Here is a 22041-nt window from a genome sequence, read left to right on the forward strand (position 1 = left end):
CCCTTTGATTTGTTTTGTTATTCTTATTCGTGACCTGTTCTGTCTAAATGTTTAATGTCGAGCGATTTGCCAAATTTCCCTCGGGATAATAAAAGTATTTCTATTCTATTCTATTCTACAGGAGATCCAGGGTTTAAAACATGCAGGAACAAGGAATTACGACCCTTCCCACGTTTCAGTGTTGCAACCTTCATTAGATAATTAAGCAATATTTCTCAACAGGGAGGACTATACCGTGAGACTTGGTAGTAAACAGGTTAGTACTATTTTTTACTATTATTAGTGAAGAGTTTTATTTATCCATTTGTTTTTTAACCCTTTCACTGCCACACGACAGCCGGTTAACCCTTTCACTGTGACAATACAGAAGGTTAGCCCTTTACCGACGGCGATGCTCCATCATTAGCATCATTAGCTCTGCGGATGCTAAAGGGTTAAATGAGAGAGTGTTACACCTCTACCACTCGATCCAATAACAGTTCCATACCGTGGGCGTGGCCGTGGTCATGTGACTCTTCACTGGCGTGTGAGTGGCCAGGTCCTTCATCTCCTGTGTGAGAATGTGGTGCTGCAAGAACAAACGAGAGGAAAAGGTCAAACAGATCATATAATAAATAATAAACTTTATTTGTGTTTACTGCTTGATGCACTACAGGGCCAGGCTGCGTGTACCCGGAATTCGGTTTCCGGGTTCCTCTGATTGGCCGCGACCCCCACGTGACCCGCCCCCCTATCCACCGCGGACTCGCTCGCTTCCTCAATTTATACGCATGGAAGTATTGACTGAATGAATGAATGAATGAAAACTTTATTTATCAGATTGCAGAATGGGTACAATACAGTACGGCTCAATACACACAATTGTTAAGGGGATGCAGACCTGAGAAAGACGTTTGTCTTGTTTACATCAGGGTCCCCCATTTTCAATTCATATAGAACGACTACGCCGTAACAAATCATTAAAAGAATATACCGTTAACTGGAATATGTTGTGCCTTTACACATATGTTGGATTATGTAATTGGTTTGTCATGACAAACAAATTTTAAAAATCGCGATTTACCCGCCGGCTACAACAACACTCAGTTATCGCGATATAATTTTTTTCCATATCGCCCAGCCCTAATGAAAAGCGCTATACAAATAAAGTTATTATTATTATTATTACTACCCAGAGCGTGGGGGATGAGGTGGAGGAAGGCGTCTCCCAGAAGTCCTCCGGAGGCGAAGCTGAGCAGCACCTTCAGCAGGTTCTGGTGTTTGTCCGTGTTGGACTGGACCGGGATGAGGAAGAGGATGAGGAAGGGCGCGGCGCTGATCAGCAGAGTGGCTCCAATGGCCTAGAGAGGTAAACAAAGAGACCAGGGTTTATGTTTATGTTTATTAGGATCCCCATTAGTCATCATCAACGTGTTGACTATTCCTCCTGGGGTCCTCACAGATAAACACATACAAATATGAAACATTCAGTGTAACTCAGTCATATATCACATCCATAATCAATAGAAAATAAAACAAAAGGTCATAGGTGAATCCATTTCACCATACCTTTAAAAAAAGCACAAAGTAAACAGAAGGAGTTTGGATAACATGGCTGCAGCTACACTCATGCATGATGACATATATTGATTTCCTTCCGGATTATGGCTCCTTTAAGTTTATTTTTGAAACTGTCCTTGTTTTCCGTCCGTATAATATGTAATGGGATCCTATTCCAGTATGTTATGGCTCTATACTATACATTGCAGTTTTCTTTAGAGCGTTGGTTCTAGGCAGAGGTAGGGTGAAGCGACTACTTGAAGCATGTATTATGGTCATGGCTATCATTGGTGGATAAAAGCATAGAATACAATTTAGTGTGTTTACCTAAGGTACAAATGTTCTTTAAAAACCTAATCAAACTGCATGCTAGCCTCTCCTCCACCCTCATCCACACAGGGATTCAGAAAGGTGAGCTTGAACACATCAAACCCGTGTTTCCATGCTGCCGATACCGGAGTCATAACCTTTGATTGTAGTCCGATACGGAGTACTTTACTCAGCGGTGTAGCCTTAGAGACCACTGGTTTGGGGTCACTAGGCAGACATGTATATACTGTACCTGTAGGGTTGTATTCAAAGGTTGAAACTTTCCATGGGAATATATGAGAATTAATGGGAATGAACCAGAAAAGAAAAAGGAAATATAGGGGTTATTTGCACAGGCTGTATTTACCATGTCATATGAAGGGTATCTGCAAGTTCAATTTAAGACTTTTTAAGACCTTTTTAATACCACTCAGAGCGAACCATGACAATGCTAGCAAAACAACAACAACACATAGCGACACTGAACTGGGAGCTGCACCAATTTAAATTATTGCATGTTCCATATAAGCCGTCACCAGACAAGCTCCTGGTAGCCCCGCAATAAACAACATTTCATACATTTTATATTATTTCATCTCCCGACAGCCCAACCAAAATGTAATACCTGTGCAAATGAAATGTAAGACTTTTTAACTGAACTGACCTGGGACACCTTTCCCAGAGTCTTAAACTCGGCTAGATGATCCATAATCCACCTCCATTAATTTGTGCTAAGCTAGGCTAGCTTGCAGCCAGATAGCTTTCTACTGAACGCACAGAGAGGAAACTGGTATCTATCTTCTTGTCTGACTCTGGAGAAGACGGTGAGCACATAATCCCATAGTTTCCCATAATGTTGGCGTGTTTCTTTAACATCAACATACTGTAAGTGACATGGTGTTACGCTGCATGGTGTTGCTGTGGTTTGGGTTGTCTGCTTATTATGGGAACTGTGTCACACAGGGTTGCACTCGGTCACCTCACTGCAACGTTACAGCTTCCTGTTCACATACTTGCTGTATATCTGTATATCTGAGAGTCTATATTCAGGGTTGATTGTTTCTAATCTACATATAGATGGGCTCAGTGGCAGTGCGTTGCTAGGCAACAGATTGGACCCAGGTGTATTTCCTGTTGCAGTGTTTACTAATATCAAATATAGGCTTGTTGTCCATTTAGAATGTTTATGTTGCAGTGTTTACTAATATCAAATATAGGCGTGTTGTCCATTTAGAATGTTTATGTTGCAGTGTTTACTAATATCAAATATAGGCGTGTTGTCCATTTAGAATGTTTATGTTGCAGTGTTTACTAATATCAAATATAGGCGTGTTGTCCATTTAGAATGTTTATGTTGCAGTGTTTACTAATATCAAATATAGGCGTGTTGTCCATTTAGAATGTTTATGTTGCAGTTGTGGCAATCCCAGGTGTAGGGGTGGCAGAATAAACAACACACAGACAGGTTGCAGTTCCCAAAATCATGCTCTTTATTTTCTATTCAAATAATAACGGTTTGCTGGCGGTAATCTGTCGGCCGGGCGGCGTCTCCGCTCTGTGGCCTTTTGCCTTGCGCTGCTACGGGGGGCTGAGAGGAGGCTCCTCGGCTCCATTAAGTCCCCCCTCCCCAACAGGCGCACCGCGCCGTGATTCGCTAATCACGTAATCACTCTGATGGGTCTTTAGTGACAGGTGCGTCCGGAAGCGGACGCCCAAACATGGGCAGCGCCCAGCCATTGGGTCGCCACATAGCGCCCATCAATCACCAAGCCCAGGGGTGGCTTGGGGTTGCCACAGTACCCCCCCTCCAGCTCCGACCGTCGGGGAAGAGCGTCCGACGCCCAACAGGCATCCTTCCTGGAGAGGGCGTCTGCGTTGCCATGCGCCACCCCTGACCTGTGAATGACAGAAAAGTTAAATGATTGCAACTCCAGAAACCATCGAGTCACCCTGGCATTGGTCCCCTTTGTCTTGGCCATCCAGACGAGGGGGGCGTGATCCGTCACCAGCGTGAAGCGCCTCCCCAGCAGATAATAACGGAGCGTCTCCAGTGCCCACTTAATTGCCAGACCTTCGCGCTCCACCGCAGAATAGTTGCGCTCGTGTGGCAGCAGCTTCCTGCTCACATATAAAATTGGATGTTCCTCACCCTCCAGTTGCTGGGAGAGGACCGCTCCCAGTCCCACCTCTGATGCATCTGTCTGTACCGTCATCTCCTTGTCGAAGTTCGGGGAGATCAGCACTGGTCCCGAACAGAGGGCAGTCTTGAGGTCCTCGAACGCCGCCTCCGCCTCCGGTGTCCACTTCACCGTGAACGGCCGCCGCGCCTGGGTCAGATCTGTGAGGGGAGCAGCGCAAGCAGCAAAGTTAGGGATAAACCTCCTGTAATAGCTCGCTAGCCCATTAAACGTCCTGACCTGCTTTTTGGTTAAAGGGCGAGGCCACTCCCTTATCGCATCAATTTTCCTCTTCTGCGGTTTTACATTGCCCCGGCCTATTGTGAACCCCAGGTACTCTGCCTCTTCTAGTCCCAGCCTGCATTTCTTTGGGTTGGCGGTGAGACCCGCCTCCCGGAGGGCACCCAACACCGCTCTCACCTTTTGGAGGTGGGTGTCCCAATCTGATGAGTGAATGATAATGTCATCGAGATATGCGGCTGCATACTCCCGATGGGGCCGTAGTACTCTGTCCATCAGCCTCTGAAAGGTAGATGGCGCCCCATGCAGGCCAAACGGGAGAACTTTATAATGAAACAGCCCGTCTGGGGTGGAGAAAGCCGTCTTCTCCCTCGAGGCGGGGGCCAGAGGGACTTGCCAATAACCCTTCGTTAGATCTAGTGTCGTGATAAACCTGGCCAGGCCCAGTCTATCAATGAGCTCATCCACTCTACATTTACATTTACATTTACATTTAGTCATTTAGCTGACGCTTTTATCCAAAGCGACTTACAAGTTCTGTACGACAAGCCATCAGGAAGGGCACAACTCTATCAGCTGAGCAACAATGTTCATCAAAGTGTTGAGTGCTACAGTCAGTGGCGGCTCACCACTAGGGGCGCTAGGGCGCCGACCCACCTGCTGGCCAGCTGCTGTTAAATCAGAGAAGAAGAGAATAAAACTTTTTCGTTTTTGTGTTTTATAGCCCTATAAATAATATAAACATGTTTAAAATTAATAATATTTACTCATTTTAAGTATGTTTGTATTTCCAATGCACAATATAACGTTATTATCTAAATTAAAAAAACACCGTTTTCCAGAGCAGGAAGTGACATCACGTTTTTTTTATTTTTTTTATTTTTTCGTATTTCTCGGGGGCAATACGCGATAGCGCTCTGCGTGCGCGTCACAGTTTGATCGCTGTCTCCGTCACAGCCAATCAGTGCATACGGCGTTGTGCGTTGAAATATGACTATTATGTTGGAATCCGAGCGCGATTTGAAGCGGTCTAGCCAGCAGCGTGAACTTCCGTGAAGGATTTTCCATAGCCGCATTTCGCGGAGACGCTCTCTGATTGGCCGACGCCAGTATTTCTTTCCATGGCAGAATTTCACAGAGACGATATCTGATTGGCCGAATCCAATTTCTAGCTTCGAGATAGTTGTGTTGTTGTGAGATGCATGCAGCTGTTTGCCGTGCCGTGACTGCAAGTTCTTAAGCTTAGGCACTCTTTCAAAGTTGGTTAAGGTTAGAGTTTGTCTTAGAGCATGGCGATAGAACGCCAGGTAGTTTTGCAGTCTGTTCGAGCGGAAATGGACAAAGGTGTACTTGTTGAGTGTTGTGGCAACGAGCTCAGCTGAGCTAACACTTGGCTAACTGCTAACTTGGCCCTGGACGTTCAACTAAACAGTGAGTCTATCTCTCTCTCTCTCTCTCTCTCTCTCTCTGTATCTGTATCAATCTTGGATGCAATAATAACGTTACTTACCACACTGACTATCTCGATGGCTCATTGATTTAACTACTGCAGCTCTCTCGGATTGAAAATACGTGGATTATGGCTTGTTCAATATCGTCTATGTTTGAATGAATGAATGAATGAATGAGAACTTTATTAACAGATTGCAGAATGGGTACAATACAGTACGGCTCAATACACACAATTGTTAAGGGGATGCAGACCAGAGAAAGACGTTTGTCTTGTTTACATCAGGGTCCCAGATTTTCGATTCATATCGATAGTTTAATAGCTAGCCTTGGCTCGTTTAACAATATGCAAAATATGTGTACAGCCCTGTACTCATACTGAAGTTATTCTTGGTATATAATAGGTCTGATTGTGTAACGAATCGATTCCACGTCGCGCTGTGTGTGAGAGAGAGAAGGAGAGAGGGAGAGATCTGCCTGTGTTTGTAGACGGGCGAGTTTTGTTTCTAACTTTTCTATTTATATATTGTGTTTCAAGTTGTGAATTAGAGTCTAGACTATACTTTATTTGACTGGTTGTGTGTTGTTGTAGTAACAGCTGAGCGACTCGTTCATAAGAGCCGATTCATTGCCGTGAGCGTGAGTCGAATCGCTCACGTCTGGCAATGAGTGTTGCGTGGTACTGTACTGTACATGTTTGGTATATGTTTGGTATAGCGCCCCCTAGTGGCGAAACCCAGCGGCCGCCACTGGCTACAGTGTAGGTTAGTTTATTAGGACAAGTGCATGACAGTACGGTTAGTTAGGGTTAGATTTTTTTTTTTTTTTTTTTTTTTTAATTCAGATAATGGTTGAAGAAGTGCGTCTTTAGTCGACGGCGAAAGATTGGACGTGATTCGGCTGTCCTAACTGGGGTGGGTAGTTCATTCCACCATTGTGGGGCAAGGACTGAGAATAGGCGACTTCTCTTTGATGACCCTCCCGGAGCTTGGATAGGAGTAGGTCTGAGGCGGCCAGAAGATGCAGAGCGTAGGGGTCTTGAGGGTGTGTAGTTAGAGACCATTGACCGGAGGTAGGCGGGAGCGGTTCCCTTTGCCGCACGGTATGCTAGGTCGAGGGCCTTGAAGCGGATTCGTGCAGCAATGGGGAGCCAGTGCAGGTCCCTAAGAAGTGGGGTGACATGGGCCGACTTCGGTAGGTTTGAGATCAGGCGGGCCGCTGCGTTCTGAATGAGTTGAAGAGGCTTAGTGGCAGTGGCCGGGAGGCCAGCGAGCAGTGCATTGCAGTAGTCGAGGCGGGAGATGACTGTTGATTGGACGAGGAGTTGGGTGGCTTCTTTTGTCAGGAAGGGGCGTATCCTTCTGACGTTGCTCAGGAGGAATCGGCAGGTTCTGGTCGTCGCTGCGATGTGAGCAGAGAAGTTCAACTGGTCGTCGAGGACAACACCAAGGTTCTTGGCGGTCGGGGACGCAGTCACAGGTGCATTCTCGACTGTGATTGAAAGGTCGGTTAGGGGGGAGGATTTGGCCGGCAGGTGGAGCAATTCTGTTTTGCTTAGGTTCAGTTTGAGGTGGTTGGACGTCATCCAGGCTGAGATGTCGGACAGACAGGCCGAGATCCGCACAGAGACGTGGATATCTGAGGGAGGGAAGGAGAGGAAGAGTTGAGTATCGTCGGCATAACAATGGTAGGAGAAGCCATGAGACGTGATAATGTTACCCAGTGATTTAGTGTAGAGGGAGAAGAGAAGGGGTCCTAAAACCGAGCCCTGGGGGACACCCGTCCGCAGGGGGCGGGTGGCCGACAGGGTCCCTCTCCATGACACTTGGTAGGAGCGGTCATTGAGGTATGATGACAGCCATGTCAGCGCAGAGCCAGCCACTCCCATTCCTGCGAGGGCCGCAAGGAGGATCTGGTGGTTGACTGTGTCGAAGGCTGCAGATAGATCTAGGAGAATCAGGACAGAGGAGAGGCCTTTCGCTTTTGCTAAGTGAAGTGCCTCTGTGACCGCAATGAGGGCTGTGGATAGGCGTCAAACTTTGAAATGTCATTAAGCTTCCTGAAATCATTGCAGAACCTGGTTGTTGAGTCGGGTTTCGGCACTAAAACAATAGGACTGGACCACCCGCTATGAGACTCCTCAATCACTCCCATCTCCAGCATGACCCGCACTTCTCTTCTGACGGCCTCTCTTTTTGCCTCTGGGATACGATAGGGCTTCAGCTTTACCTTGTCTCCCGGGCTGGTAATGATGTGGTGCTGGGCCAATGTGGTGCGGCCCGGCGTGGCCGAAAACACGTCCCGGTTCTGTTGGACCAGCTCCCGAAGCTCCTGCCGTTGGGTCGGGGACAACTGTTCCCCGATGGGAACATCGGCCGCCTCTGCCACCTGCTGCACAAAAGGGGGGAGAGGGGGGGGCGAGAGCAACACATCCCGGGCATGCCATTTCTTCAACAGGTTAACATGGTATAACTGTCGATGCTTCCTACGGTCGGGCTGGTGGACCTTGTAGTTGACGGGACCCACCTTCTCGATTATGTCGTAGGGTCCCTGCCATTTGGCTAGGAATTTGCACTCTGCTGTCGGTACCAGTACTAGGACCCGGTCCCCCACATTAAACTCCCGTGGCTGTGCGCCCCGGTCATAAATGCGCTTCTGTGCGTCTTGGGCCTGTTGCATATGTTCTCTCACCACTGGCCAGAGCGCCTTCATCCTGTCTCTCATTACCTGCACATGCTCTATGAGAGACCGGTGGGGCGACGGCTGTTCCTCCCAAATCTCCTTTGCGATGTCCAGGAGACCCCGCGGCTTGCGGGCGTGAGCAGCTCAAATGGCGAGAAGCCAGTGGAAGCCTGTGGGACCTCACGCACAGAGAACATCAGAAAGGGCAACAACTGATCCCAATTCTTCCCATCCTTCTCCATCACCTTCCTTAGCATGCTTTTCAGGGTTTTGTTGAAGCGCTCGCACAGCCCATCCGTCTGTGGATGGTATATGGAGGTTCGCAGCTGTTCCACTTTCATTAGTTTGCACATTTCTTTCATGACCCGCGACATAAAGCACGAGCCCTGATCAGTGAGAATAGAGTCGGCAATTCCCACCCGACTAAACAAATGAAAGAGCTCCCGTGCCACAATTTTGGCCGTCACCGTGCGTAACGGGATGGCTTCGGGGTAACGGGTAGCATAATCTATGATTACCAGTATATACTGGTGGCCTCGGGACGATTTGACTAGCGGGCCCACCACGTCGAGGGCAATTCTTGAGAAGGGGGTCTCAATGATGGGCAGCGGGATCAGAGGATTTTTATATTGTACCTTTGGTGCTGCGCGTTGACACTCTGGGCAGCTCCTGCAGTAGTCCTCTACCGCTCTCTTCATGCCCGGCCAGTGGAAACGCGCCCTTATGCGCTCCATGGTTTTGTCCACGCCCAGGTGCGCTCCGAGGATATGTGAATGCGCTAGCTGGAGTACAGTGGGAATAAAGAATTTCGGCACCAGCAATAGATCTCTAACCTCATCATTCTTTTTTACAACTTGGTACAGCAATTGTCTTTTTATTGCAAAGTGAGGATATGACAGGTTACTCACCCCCTCCACTGGATTTCCATCTATGGTTTTGATATTCGCCCGGGCCTGCGTTAGGTTTGGGTCTTCCAGCTGGGCCGTTCCGAACTGACCCGCCAGGTCCCTCCCCACCTCGTCCGCCTGGGGAAACTCCGCAAATGGGTCCTCGTCACTGCTATCCGTCTCGGGGCCCGCTTGGGGCGCCGGCGCGTCGCCACCCACACCTGATGCCGTCTCTGTCTCACTCCCCGGTATATTCAGGGGTTCCGGCGCGTCGTCACCTACATCTGATGCCGTCTCAGTCTCACTCCCCGTTACGTTCAGAGCACACACCTTCGGCTGACGTAACCCTTTCCTCTTCCTCGGTTTACCCGTAGAGGGTGGGGTGCGCGGGGAGATGACGGCTGAGCACAGCTGGCGATACAGGGGGCAGACTCGACCAATCAGCAGCGCTACCGGCAGGTTAGGTATGACGCCGGCTGTCATCGAGCAGACCCCCTTGGTGGTTGTCAGGGTGATCTGCGCTGTAGGATACAACTTTGTGTCCCCGTGCACACAGGACACTGACACTTGCGGAGCCTCTGCGTCGCAGTGTGCCAAATGGGGCTGAACCAGCGTTATGACACTACCCGAGTCCAGGAGCGCTACGGCATCTTTGTCGTTGACGCGCACGGGTAAAAGTGTCGCCGATGTTTCCTTATGGGCCCAACAGGCTGCGCCATAATTGCACGTCTTTCCGCGGGGGTCTGAAGCTGCCGCCGATGGCATGGACACATCCCGGCCTGGGCAGTTCCACGAGAGATGCCCGGGCTCGCCGCAGTCATAGCAGCGTCTTTGGTCCTGGTCGAACAGCGGTCTTCTTCGGGGTAGTTCGGGATCACCTGCGTTCCCTACCCGGCCCCTTGGGCTGGGCTCGTCAGGACCCCTCCTTGTTCTCGGCCGCTCTGGCTTTTCCCCTCGCCCCCCTTTGAGTAACTCCCGCGTTACCTGGTGGGCCTCCACAATATTCACCAGCTGCTCCACGGAGCGGGGGTCCGCTTGACTCGCCTGCTTCTTCGTGTCATAGGGGAGGGCTCTGACAAAGCGGTGCATAACAATCCGTTCCAAGACCGTGGGCCCTCCGGGGTCAGTCATTAGCCAGGCTCGGCTTATGCGGACTAGGTCGTGCATCTGGGAGCGCGGGGAGGCCTGTGCGTCATACACCCAGTCATGGAACCGCTGCGCACGGGACTGCAGACTATGTATTGTATCGTTAGACTATTGTATTGTATTGTATATTAGTACACTGCACAGTATTGTATATTGTATGGTAACTACGTCTACGAACATTGTACATATGTCAAAAACTGAACACTGTGACCTCTTTTTTTACTTCTAATTTTTACTATGTTTTTATTTCATACTTATCTTGTCATGCACAGTCTCTGGAGCGCAACAGTAAGAAGCATTTTGTACAAAAGTATTCTGTACTTCTGTATGACAACTATTAAAGAAACTTGAAACTTGAAACTATGGCCGTAACGGGACAAAATTTCCTGCTTTAGCCGAGTGTAGTTCTCGGCTTGCTCCGGTGGCAGGTCCTGGTAGGCCTTTTGCGCATTACCCGACAGGAAGGGGGCCAGCAGTCCCCCCCAGTCGTCTTCTGGCCAGCCCTCACGGCCGGCGGTGCGCTCAAACGCTAGGAGATAGGCTTCTATATCCTCCTGCTCCGTCAGCTTGGGGATGAAGCGCCCGGGGTTAGGCCGCGTCCCGGCGGCCCCTTCCTCCCGCCGGTGAGAGGCCATCCGCTGGAGCTCCGCGTGGATCATCCCCGTCTGTTTCCTCTGTTCTTGCAGGGCCTCTTCGTGCCGGGTCTGTTGTTCCATGCTCGCCTGTACGAGCTGCTGCACCAGCGCGTCCATGCTTTTTTTTTTTTGTTATTAAATATATATTTTTCTTTTTTAATTTCTTTTATTCTACTTCGATAAAGTCTATTGTTGTTTATTCCGCACCCCTGATTGCCAGTAGACTATGCCCGCATTCTCCACCACTGTGGCAATTCCAGGTGTAGGGGTGGCAGAATAAACAACACACAGACAGGTTGCAGTTCCCAAAATCATGCTCTTTATTTTCTATTCAAATAATAACGGTTTGCTGGCGGTAATCTGTCGGCCGGGCGGCGTCTCCGCTCTGTGGCCTTTTGCCTTGCGCTGCTACGGGGGGCTGAGAGGAGGCTCCTCGGCTCCATTAAGTCCCCCCTCCCCAACAGGCGCACCGCGCCGTGATTCGCTAATCACGTAATCACTCTGATGGGTCTTTAGTGACAGGTGCGTCCGGAAGCGGACGCCCAAACATGGGCAGCGCCCAGCCATTGGGTCGCCACATAGCGCCCATCAATCACCAAGCCCAGGGGTGGCTTGGGGTTGCCACACAGTGTTTACTAATATCAAATATAGGCGTGTTGTCCATTTAGAATGTTTATGTTGCAGTGTTTACTAATATCAAATATAGGCGTGTTGTCCATTTAGAATGTTTATGGTGCAGTGTTTACTAATATCAAATATAGGCGTGTTGTCCATTTAGAATGTTTATGTTGCAGTGTTTACTAATATCAAATATAGGCGTGTTGTCGATTTAGAATGTGTATGGTGCAGTGTTTACTAATATCAAATATAGGCGTGTTGTCCATTTAGAATGTTTATGTTGCAGTGTTTACTCATATCAAATATAGGCGTGTTGTCCATTTAGAATGTTTATGTTGCAGTGTTTACTAATATCAAATATAGGCGTGTTGTCCATTTATAATGTTTATGTTGCAGTGTTTACTAATATCAAATATAGGTGTGTTGTCCATTTAGAATGTTTATGTTGCAGTGTTTACTAATATCAAATATAGGCGTGTTGTCCATTTAGAATGTTTATGGTGCAGTGTTTACTAATATCAAATATAGGCGTGTTGTCCATTTAGAATGTTTATGTTGCAGTTGTGGCAATCCCAGGTGTAGGGGTGGCAGAATAAACAACACACAGACAGGTTGCAGTTCCCAAAATCATGCTCTTTATTTTCTATTCAAATAATAACGGTTTGCTGGCGGTAATCTGTCGGCCGGGCGGCGTCTCCGCTCTGTGGCCTTTTGCCTTGCGCTGCTACGGGGGGCTGAGAGGAGGCTCCTCGGCTCCATTAAGTCCCCCCTCCCCAACAGGCGCACCGCGCCGTGATTCGCTAATCACGTAATCACTCTGATGGGTCTTTAGTGACAGGTGCGTCCGGAAGCGGACGCCCAAACATGGGCAGCGCCCAGCCATTGGGTCGCCACATAGCGCCCATCAATCACCAAGCCCAGGGGTGGCTTGGGGTTGCCACAGTACCCCCCCTCCAGCTCCGACCGTCGGGGAAGAGCGTCCGACGCCCAACAGGCATCCTTCCTGGAGAGGGCGTCTGCGTTGCCATGCGCCACCCCTGACCTGTGAATGACAGAAAAGTTAAATGATTGCAACTCCAGAAACCATCGAGTCACCCTGGCATTGGTCCCCTTTGTCTTAGCCATCCAGACGAGGGGGGCGTGATCCGTCACCAGCGTGAAGCGCCTCCCCAGCAGATAATAACGGAGCGTCTCCAGTGCCCACTTAATTGCCAGACCTTCGCGCTCCACCGCAGAATAGTTGCGCTCGTGTGGCAGCAGCTTCCTGCTCACATATAAAATTGGATGTTCCTCACCCTCCAGTTGCTGGGAGAGGACCGCTCCCAGTCCCACCTCTGATGCATCTGTCTGTACCGTCATCTCCTTGTCGAAGTTCGGGGAGATCAGCACTGGTCCCGAACAGAGGGCAGTCTTGAGGTCCTCGAACGCCGCCTCCGCCTCCGGTGTCCACTTCACCGTGAACGGCCGCCGCGCCTGGGTCAGATCTGTGAGGGGAGCAGCGCGAGCAGCAAAGTTAGGGATAAACCTCCTGTAATAGCTCGCTAGCCCATTAAACGTCCTGACCTGCTTTTTGGTTAAAGGGCGAGGCCACTCCCTTATCGCATCAATTTTCCTCTTCTGCGGTTTTACATTGCCCCGGCCTATTGTGAACCCCAGGTACTCTGCCTCTTCTAGTCCCAGCCTGCATTTCTTTGGGTTGGCGGTGAGACCCGCCTCCCGGAGGGCACCCAACACCGCTCTCACCTTTTGGAGGTGGGTGTCCCAATCTGATGAGTGAATGATAATGTCATCGAGATATGCGGCTGCATACTCCCGATGGGGCCGTAGTACTCTGTCCATCAGCCTCTGAAAGGTAGATGGCGCCCCATGCAGGCCAAACGGGAGAACTTTATAATGAAACAGCCCGTCTGGGGTGGAGAAAGCCGTCTTCTCCCTCGAGGCGGGGGCCAGAGGGACTTGCCAATAACCCTTCGTTAGATCTAGTGTCGTGATAAACCTGGCCAGGCCCAGTCTATCAATGAGCTCATCCACTCTAGGCATGGGATAGGCGTCAAACTTTGAAATGTCATTAAGCTTCCTGAAATCATTGCAGAACCTGGTTGTTGAGTCGGGTTTCGGCACTAAAACAATAGGACTGGACCACCCGCTATGAGACTCCTCAATCACTCCCATCTCCAGCATGACCCGCACTTCTCTTCTGACGGCCTCTCTTTTTGCCTCTGGGATACGATAGGGCTTCAGCTTTACCTTGTCTCCCGGGCTGGTAATGATGTGGTGCTGGGCCAATGTGGTGCGGCCCGGCGTGGCCGAAAACACGTCCCGGTTCTGTTGGACCAGCTCCCGAAGCTCCTGCCGTTGGGTCGGGGACAACTGTTCCCCGATGGGAACATCGGCCGCCTCTGCCACCTGCTGCACAAAAGGGGGGAGAGGGGGGGGCGAGAGCAACACATCCCGGGCATGCCATTTCTTCAACAGGTTAACATGGTATAACTGTCGATGCTTCCTACGGTCGGGCTGGTGGACCTTGTAGTTGACGGGACCCACCTTCTCGATTATGTCGTAGGGTCCCTGCCATTTGGCTAGGAATTTGCACTCTGCTGTCGGTACCAGTACTAGGACCCGGTCCCCCACATTAAACTCCCGTGGCTGTGCGCCCCGGTCATAAATGCGCTTCTGTGCGTCTTGGGCCTGTTGCATATGTTCTCTCACCACTGGCCAGAGCGCCTTCATCCTGTCTCTCATTACCTGCACATGCTCTATGAGAGACCGGTGGGGCGACGGCTGTTCCTCCCAAATCTCCTTTGCGATGTCCAGGAGACCCCGCGGCTTGCGGGCATGAGCAGCTCAAATGGCGAGAAGCCAGTGGAAGCCTGTGGGACCTCACGCACAGAGAACATCAGAAAGGGCAACAACTGATCCCAATTCTTCCCATCCTTCTCCATCACCTTCCTTAGCATGCTTTTCAGGGTTTTGTTGAAGCGCTCGCACAGCCCATCCGTCTGTGGATGGTATATGGAGGTTCGCAGCTGTTCCACTTTCATTAGTTTGCACATTTCTTTCATGACCCGCGACATAAAGCACGAGCCCTGATCAGTGAGAATAGAGTCGGCAATTCCCACCCGACTAAACAAATGAAAGAGCTCCCGTGCCACAATTTTGGCCGTCACCGTGCGTAACGGGATGGCTTCGGGGTAACGGGTAGCATAATCTATGATTACCAGTATATACTGGTGGCCTCGGGACGATTTGACTAGCGGGCCCACCACGTCGAGGGCAATTCTTGAGAAGGGGGTCTCAATGATGGGCAGCGGGATCAGAGGATTTTTATATTGTACCTTTGGTGCTGCGCGTTGACACTCTGGGCAGCTCCTGCAGTAGTCCTCTACCGCTCTCTTCATGCCCGGCCAGTGGAAACGCGCCCTTATGCGCTCCATGGTTTTGTCCACGCCCAGGTGCGCTCCGAGGATATGTGAATGCGCTAGCTGGAGTACAGTGGGAATAAAGAATTTCGGCACCAGCAATAGATCTCTAACCTCATCATTCTTTTTTACAACTTGGTACAGCAATTGTCTTTTTATTGCAAAGTGAGGATATGACAGGTTACTCACCCCCTCCACTGGATTTCCATCTATGGTTTTGATATTCGCCCGGGCCTGCGTTAGGTTTGGGTCTTCCAGCTGGGCCGTTCCGAACTGACCCGCCAGGTCCCTCCCCACCTCGTCCGCCTGGGGAAACTCCGCAAATGGGTCCTCGTCACTGCTATCCGTCTCGGGGCCCGCTTGGGGCGCCGGCGCGTCGCCACCCACACCTGATGCCGTCTCTGTCTCACTCCCCGGTATATTCAGGGGTTCCGGCGCGTCGTCACCTACATCTGATGCCGTCTCAGTCTCACTCCCCGTTACGTTCAGAGCACACACCTTCGGCTGACATAACCCTTTCCTCTTCCTCGGTTTACCCGTAGAGGGTGGGGTGCGCGGGGAGATGACGGCTGAGCACAGCTGGCGATACAGGGGGCAGACTCGACCAATCAGCAGCGCTACCGGCAGGTTAGGTATGACGCCGGCTGTCATCGAGCAGACCCCCTTGGTGGTTGTCAGGGTGATCTGCGCTGTAGGATACAACTTTGTGTCCCCGTGCACACAGGACACTGACACTTGCGGAGCCTCTGCGTCGCAGTGTGCCAAATGGGGCTGAACCAGCGTTATGACACTACCCGAGTCCAGGAGCGCTACGGCATCTTTGTCGTTGACGCGCACGGGTAAAAGTGTTGCCGATGTTTCCTTATGGGCCCAACAGGCTGCGCCATAATTGCACGTCTTTCCGCGGGGGTCTGAAGCTGCCGCCGATGGCATGGACACATCCCGGCCTGGGCAGTTCCACGAGAGATGCCCGGGCTCGCCGCAGTCATAGCAGCGTCTTTGGTCCTGGTCGAACAGCGGTCTTCTTCGGGGTAGTTCGGGATCACCTGCGTTCCCTACCCGGCCCCTTGGGCTGGGCTCGTCAGGACCCCTCCTTGTTCTCGGCCGCTCTGGCTTTTCCCCTCGCCCCCCTTTGAGTAACTCCCGCGTTACCTGGTGGGCCTCCACAATATTCACCAGCTGCTCCACGGAGCGGGGGTCCGCTTGACTCGCCTGCTTCTTCGTGTCATAGGGGAGGGCTCTGACAAAGCGGTGCATAACAATCCGTTCCAAGACCGTGGGCCCTCCGGGGTCAGTCATTAGCCAGGCTCGGCTTATGCGGACTAGGTCGTGCATCTGGGAGCGCGGGGAGGCCTGTGCGTCATACACCCAGTCATGGAACCGCTGCGCACGGGACTGCAGACTATGTATTGTATCGTTAGACTATTGTATTGTATTGTATATTAGTACACTGCACAGTATTGTATATTGTATGGTAACTACGTCTACGAACATTGTACATATGTCAAAAACTGAACACTGTGACCTCTTTTTTTACTTCTAATTTTTACTATGTTTTTATTTCATACTTATCTTGTCATGCACAGTCTCTGGAGCGCAACAGTAAGAAGCATTTTGTACAAAAGTATTCTGTACTTCTGTATGACAACTATTAAAGAAACTTGAAACTTGAAACTATGGCCGTAACGGGACAAAATTTCCTGCTTTAGCCGAGTGTAGTTCTCGGCTTGCTCCGGTGGCAGGTCCTGGTAGGCCTTTTGCGCATTACCCGACAGGAAGGGGGCCAGCAGTCCCCCCCAGTCGTCTTCTGGCCAGCCCTCACGGCCGGCGGTGCGCTCAAACGCTAGGAGATAGGCTTCTATATCCTCCTGCTCCGTCAGCTTGGGGATGAAGCGCCCGGGGTTAGGCCGCGTCCCGGCGGCCCCTTCCTCCCGCCGGTGAGAGGCCATCCGCTGGAGCTCCGCGTGGATCATCCCCGTCTGTTTCCTCTGTTCTTGCAGGGCCTCTTCGTGCCGGGTCTGTTGTTCCATGCTCGCCTGTACGAGCTGCTGCACCAGCGCGTCCATGCTTTTTTTTTTTTGTTATTAAATATATATTTTTCTTTTTTAATTTCTTTTATTCTACTTCGATAAAGTCTATTGTTGTTTATTCCGCACCCCTGATTGCCAGTAGACTATGCCCGCATTCTCCACCACTGTGGCAATTCCAGGTGTAGGGGTGGCAGAATAAACAACACACAGACAGGTTGCAGTTCCCAAAATCATGCTCTTTATTTTCTATTCAAATAATAACGGTTTGCTGGCGGTAATCTGTCGGCCGGGCGGCGTCTCCGCTCTGTGGCCTTTTGCCTTGCGCTGCTACGGGGGGCTGAGAGGAGGCTCCTCGGCTCCATTAAGTCCCCCCTCCCCAACAGGCGCACCGCGCCGTGATTCGCTAATCACGTAATCACTCTGATGGGTCTTTAGTGACAGGTGCGTCCGGAAGCGGACGCCCAAACATGGGCAGCGCCCAGCCATTGGGTCGCCACATAGCGCCCATCAATCACCAAGCCCAGGGGTGGCTTGGGGTTGCCACACAGTGTTTACTAATATCAAATATAGGCGTGTTGTCCATTTAGAATGTTTATGTTGCAGTGTTTACTAATATCAAATATAGGCGTGTTGTCCATTTAGAATGTTTATGGTGCAGTGTTTACTAATATCAAATATAGGCGTGTTGTCCATTTAGAATGTTTATGTTGCAGTGTTTACTAATATCAAATATAAGCGTGTTGTCGATTTAGAATGTGTATGGTGCAGTGTTTACTAATATCAAATATAGGCGTGTTGTCCATTTAGAATGTTTATGTTGCAGTGTTTACTCATATCAAATATAGGCGTGTTGTCCATTTAGAATGTTTATGTTGCAGTGTTTACTAATATCAAATATAGGCGTGTTGTCCATTTATAATGTTTATGTTGCAGTGTTTACTAATATCAAATATAGGTGTGTTGTCCATTTAGAATGTTTATGTTGCAGTGTTTACTAATATCAAATATAGGCGTGTTGTCCATTTAGAATGTTTATGGTGCAGTGTTTACTAATATCAAATATAGGCGTGTTGTCCATTTAGAATGTTTATGGTGCAGTGTTTACTAATATCAAATATAGGCGTGTTGTCCATTTAGAATGTTTATGTTGCAGTGTTTACTAATATCAAATATAGGCGTGTTGTCCATTTAGAATGTTTATGTTGCCAAGTTGAAACCGTGTATAAACTGACTGCCTACTGACTCTAGTGAGTCATGTGTTGTGATTGATTATCTGCCTTAGAAAGGTCCAGAACATTTTCTATTTAGGCAACCGCCTTCGCCATGGGAGTGGGCGTGGCCGTGATGATGGTGGCCGTGGTCGCCATGGGAATGGCTGTGAGCGACAGCAAGCAGCAACACTGCAGACGTGAGCAGCAGACGTACATGGGTCATCTCGGCCCCTGTGAGGGAGAGGGAGAGGGAGAGACTGTTGAGGAATAAAGAAACACAAACATTGTATGGTTGGTGGGTTAACAACCTCTTGAGCCCGGAGCCCTATTTTCTGAAAATCCGCCTAAAAATACATACCTAAGTAAATGGAAGATTGCTCCACTTGGGTTAGGGTTGATTGTTTCAAATCTACATATAGATGGGCTCAGTGGGTCTGCCTCGTTAGACTGTAGGTAATGATAGAACAGTACTGCCTCGTTAGACTGTAGGTAATGATATAACAGTACTGCCTCGTTAGACTGTAGGTAATGATATAACAGTACTGCCTCGTTAGACTGTAGGTAATGATATAACAGTACTGCCTCGTTAGACTGTAGGTAATGATATAACAGTACTGCCTCGTTAGACTGTAGGTAATGATATAACAGTACTGCCTCGTTAGACTGTAGGTAATGATATAACAGTACTGCCTCGTTAGACTATAGGTAATGATATAACAGTACTGCCTCGTTAGACTGTAGGTAATGATATAACAGTACTGCCTCGTTAGACTGTAGGTAATGATATAACAGTACTGCCTCGTTAGACTGTAGGTAATGATATAACAGTACTGCCTCGTTAGACTGTAGGTAATGATATAACAGTACTGCCTCGTTAGACTGTAGGTAATGATATAACAGTACTGCCTCGTTAGACTGTAGGTGGCGTTTTACCTTCAAATGAGCAAGAAATTTAGTCTTAAATGATGGTGGAGAGAGCAGAGTGTGGAAACAAACAGGCTGGATTTAATATTGAAATGTGTTTTTACGTTAGAGCCAGGTGGCACGGATTATACATACGGTGAGTCATTGTCTCTACCATTTGATGAAACGTCAATACTCCGTTGACTCTATTAACTTCTGGTCATTGAGTTACATTTTGAACGAATGAATGAATGAACTCACCCCGCGGAGACTGGGGTGAGTTTTAGCGTGTAGTATTACCGTGTTCGACACTAACTGCTATGATGAACATTTGACCCACATTAGATGAATGGTATAACGTTGCCCACGGAATTATAAACGATCCCCCGCCCATCCGGTCATCATCAGATGATACGTAGAAACTTCTAGAAGCACGTCCATTTGAAATTTTTCATTTGGCACCGATCGCTACCAAACTGTATTGATCATCAATATAATGCATTTGGGGCTATAAATCAAGTTCTGGAGAAAGCTGCAGAAAGAGATGAAAACATACTTATACTTTAGATCATATTTTAGTATGAATATGTGAATGAAAAAGTTTAACGTTCATACACCCTAAACAATACATATAGGACATTGAATGGGCCCTAATAATGGCAATCTAGCAATAGAATTTAAAAAGTTATAGCCCTGCAAAGAAGGGGAACTTCTCCATAGACAAATAGAGCTGGCAAGGGATGGTATATCATGAATTTAACCTTCGGCAGTTAAAGTGTTAAGGGGATGCAGACCAGAGAAAGACTTTCGTCTTGTTTACATCAGGGTCCCCCATTTTCAATTCATCAGGACATACATGACATACAGATAGACAGAACTGTGTAGTAAAAAGAGATCGTAAAAAATATATACATCCGAAAGGGAAGAACCCACCAACCTCCTCCAATGTACAGTTTCTACATCAAATGTATATACTCTCTTTTAGACGCTTTTTGTATCACAAACAATACTGTATGAGTAAATCTGGTATGTCATAAATGTATAGATGTAGCAGTACTGTCTATCTGTATGTCATGTATGTCATAAATGTCCTGATGAATTGAAAATGGGGAACCCTGATGTAAACAAGACGAAAGTCTTTCTCTGGTCTGCATCCCCTTAACAATTGTGTGTATTGAGCCGTACTGTATTGTACCCATTCTGCAATCTGTTAATAAAGTTTGCAATCAATCAATCAAAGGGAAGAAACTGTACATTGGTGGGGGGGGGGGGGGGGGGGGCAGGATAGGAACTCTAGTTTCGGCTGACGTGACGTAGCTAACGTTAACTTATTGACCAGATATGCCTGTACATATATAATATATATAATAATATAGTTGTGTATGGTAGGGTGACCCAAACGTCCTCTTTTGCCCAGACATGTCCACTTTAGGTATCTCGAGGCAGAGTGTCCTCTTTTTGGAATCAGCACTTTGACGGAGTTAGCATCTTTAGCTCGCTGGCTAACGTTAGCTCGCTAACAACAACTCGCTCACAACAACAACAGCAAGGTGTTAACTAGGTCCTGCTGAACACAGAGGGTCGGCGTCGGTGCTCACCTGTGTGTGAGCTGTGTTGCTCCTACTGCAGGGTTCAGTAGATGTGTGTGATGTGCAGTTAGAGCAGCAGGTCTGTCTGTCTGTCTGTGTTGCTGCTGCTCAGAGACGTGGCGTCGAGTGGTGGAAACCTCGCGAGATCTCGTTCCTTTCCTCCGTGAAGCCGCGACACATATCGTAATATCGCGAGAGGTGTGTAACAAGTTTGAAAGATCTTTCTGAAAACCAAAAGCCGGATATTGATTGATTGATTGATTGAAAACTTTATTAACAGATTGCAGAATGGGTACAGTACAGTACAGCTCAATACACACAATTGTTAAGGGGATGCAGACCAGAGAAAAACTTTCGTCTTGTTTACATCAGGGTCCCCCATTTTCAATTCATCAGGACATTTATGACACACACGACATACAGATAGACAGTACTGCTACATCTATACATTTATATGACATATCAGATTTACAAATACAGTGACAATGGTCCACAATATGACTGTGGGGAGTTCAGAGACTTTGCAAAGCAGTATGGGTTTAAACACATTACCTCTAGCCCCTTGTATCCACAGGCCAATGGACAGGCTGAAAAGGGGGTCCAGATTGTTTAAGAGGCTGTTTAAAAAGGCAAGACAGTAACACTGACCCATGCCTGGCTTTGCTAAGCTACAGAGCAACACCTCTGGAGTGTGGAGCGCCCCCTGCTGAGCTCCTCATGCAGCGCAAGCTGCGCACCACGCTTCCACACATTCCAGATGAAAAGGACATGGGCAGGGACACCAAAGAACTGTCCCACAAGAGGATGAGACTCAAGCACAGACAGAAACTGAACTATGACAAAACAACAAGGAGACTGGAGCCCCTGCAGAAAAACGATGTTGTGAGGATCGAGGGTCCTGATTTCTGGACCAGGAAAGCAACAGTCCTCAGGGAAGTAGGTCCCAGGTCATTCGCCGTAGAGACTGAGAATGGACAAGTGTTTTGGAGAAATAGGAGGAGTCTGTTGAAGACTCAGGAGGACACAGAGAAACCAAGCGAGGACACGGAATCTGAACAATCACAACACGGTGGTGATGCAGCAGACATGCAACACACTGAGCCTCCTTCACCAGCAGACATGCAACACACTGAGCCTCCTTCACCAGCAGACATGCAACACACTGAGCCTCCTCCACCAGCAGACATGCAACACACTGAGCCTCCTT

The 22041-nt window shown here is 48.9% G+C and overlaps 1 pseudogene across 1 annotated transcript in view; it reads right to left on the bottom strand.

Moving 5' to 3' along the window:
* The window catches only part of LOC311242175 (zinc transporter Slc39a7-like), a 53956-nt pseudogene extending 32470 nt beyond the window's left edge, over positions 1–21486 (bottom strand). Inside the window, exons 1-5 of the transcript in view lie at positions 21483–21486; positions 18454–18573; positions 4446–4468; positions 1172–1340; positions 488–568 (exon numbers count right to left, since the gene is read on the bottom strand). The product of the transcript in view is annotated as a zinc transporter Slc39a7-like (transcript). The remainder of the gene's footprint in view (positions 1–487; positions 569–1171; positions 1341–4445; positions 4469–18453; positions 18574–21482) is intronic.
* Positions 21487–22041: the final 555 nt, after the last annotated feature.

Source organism: Notolepis coatsorum (genome assembly GCF_963971535.1).
Source record: "Notolepis coatsorum genome assembly, chromosome: 15".
NCBI lineage: Eukaryota > Metazoa > Chordata > Actinopteri > Aulopiformes > Paralepididae > Notolepis > Notolepis coatsorum.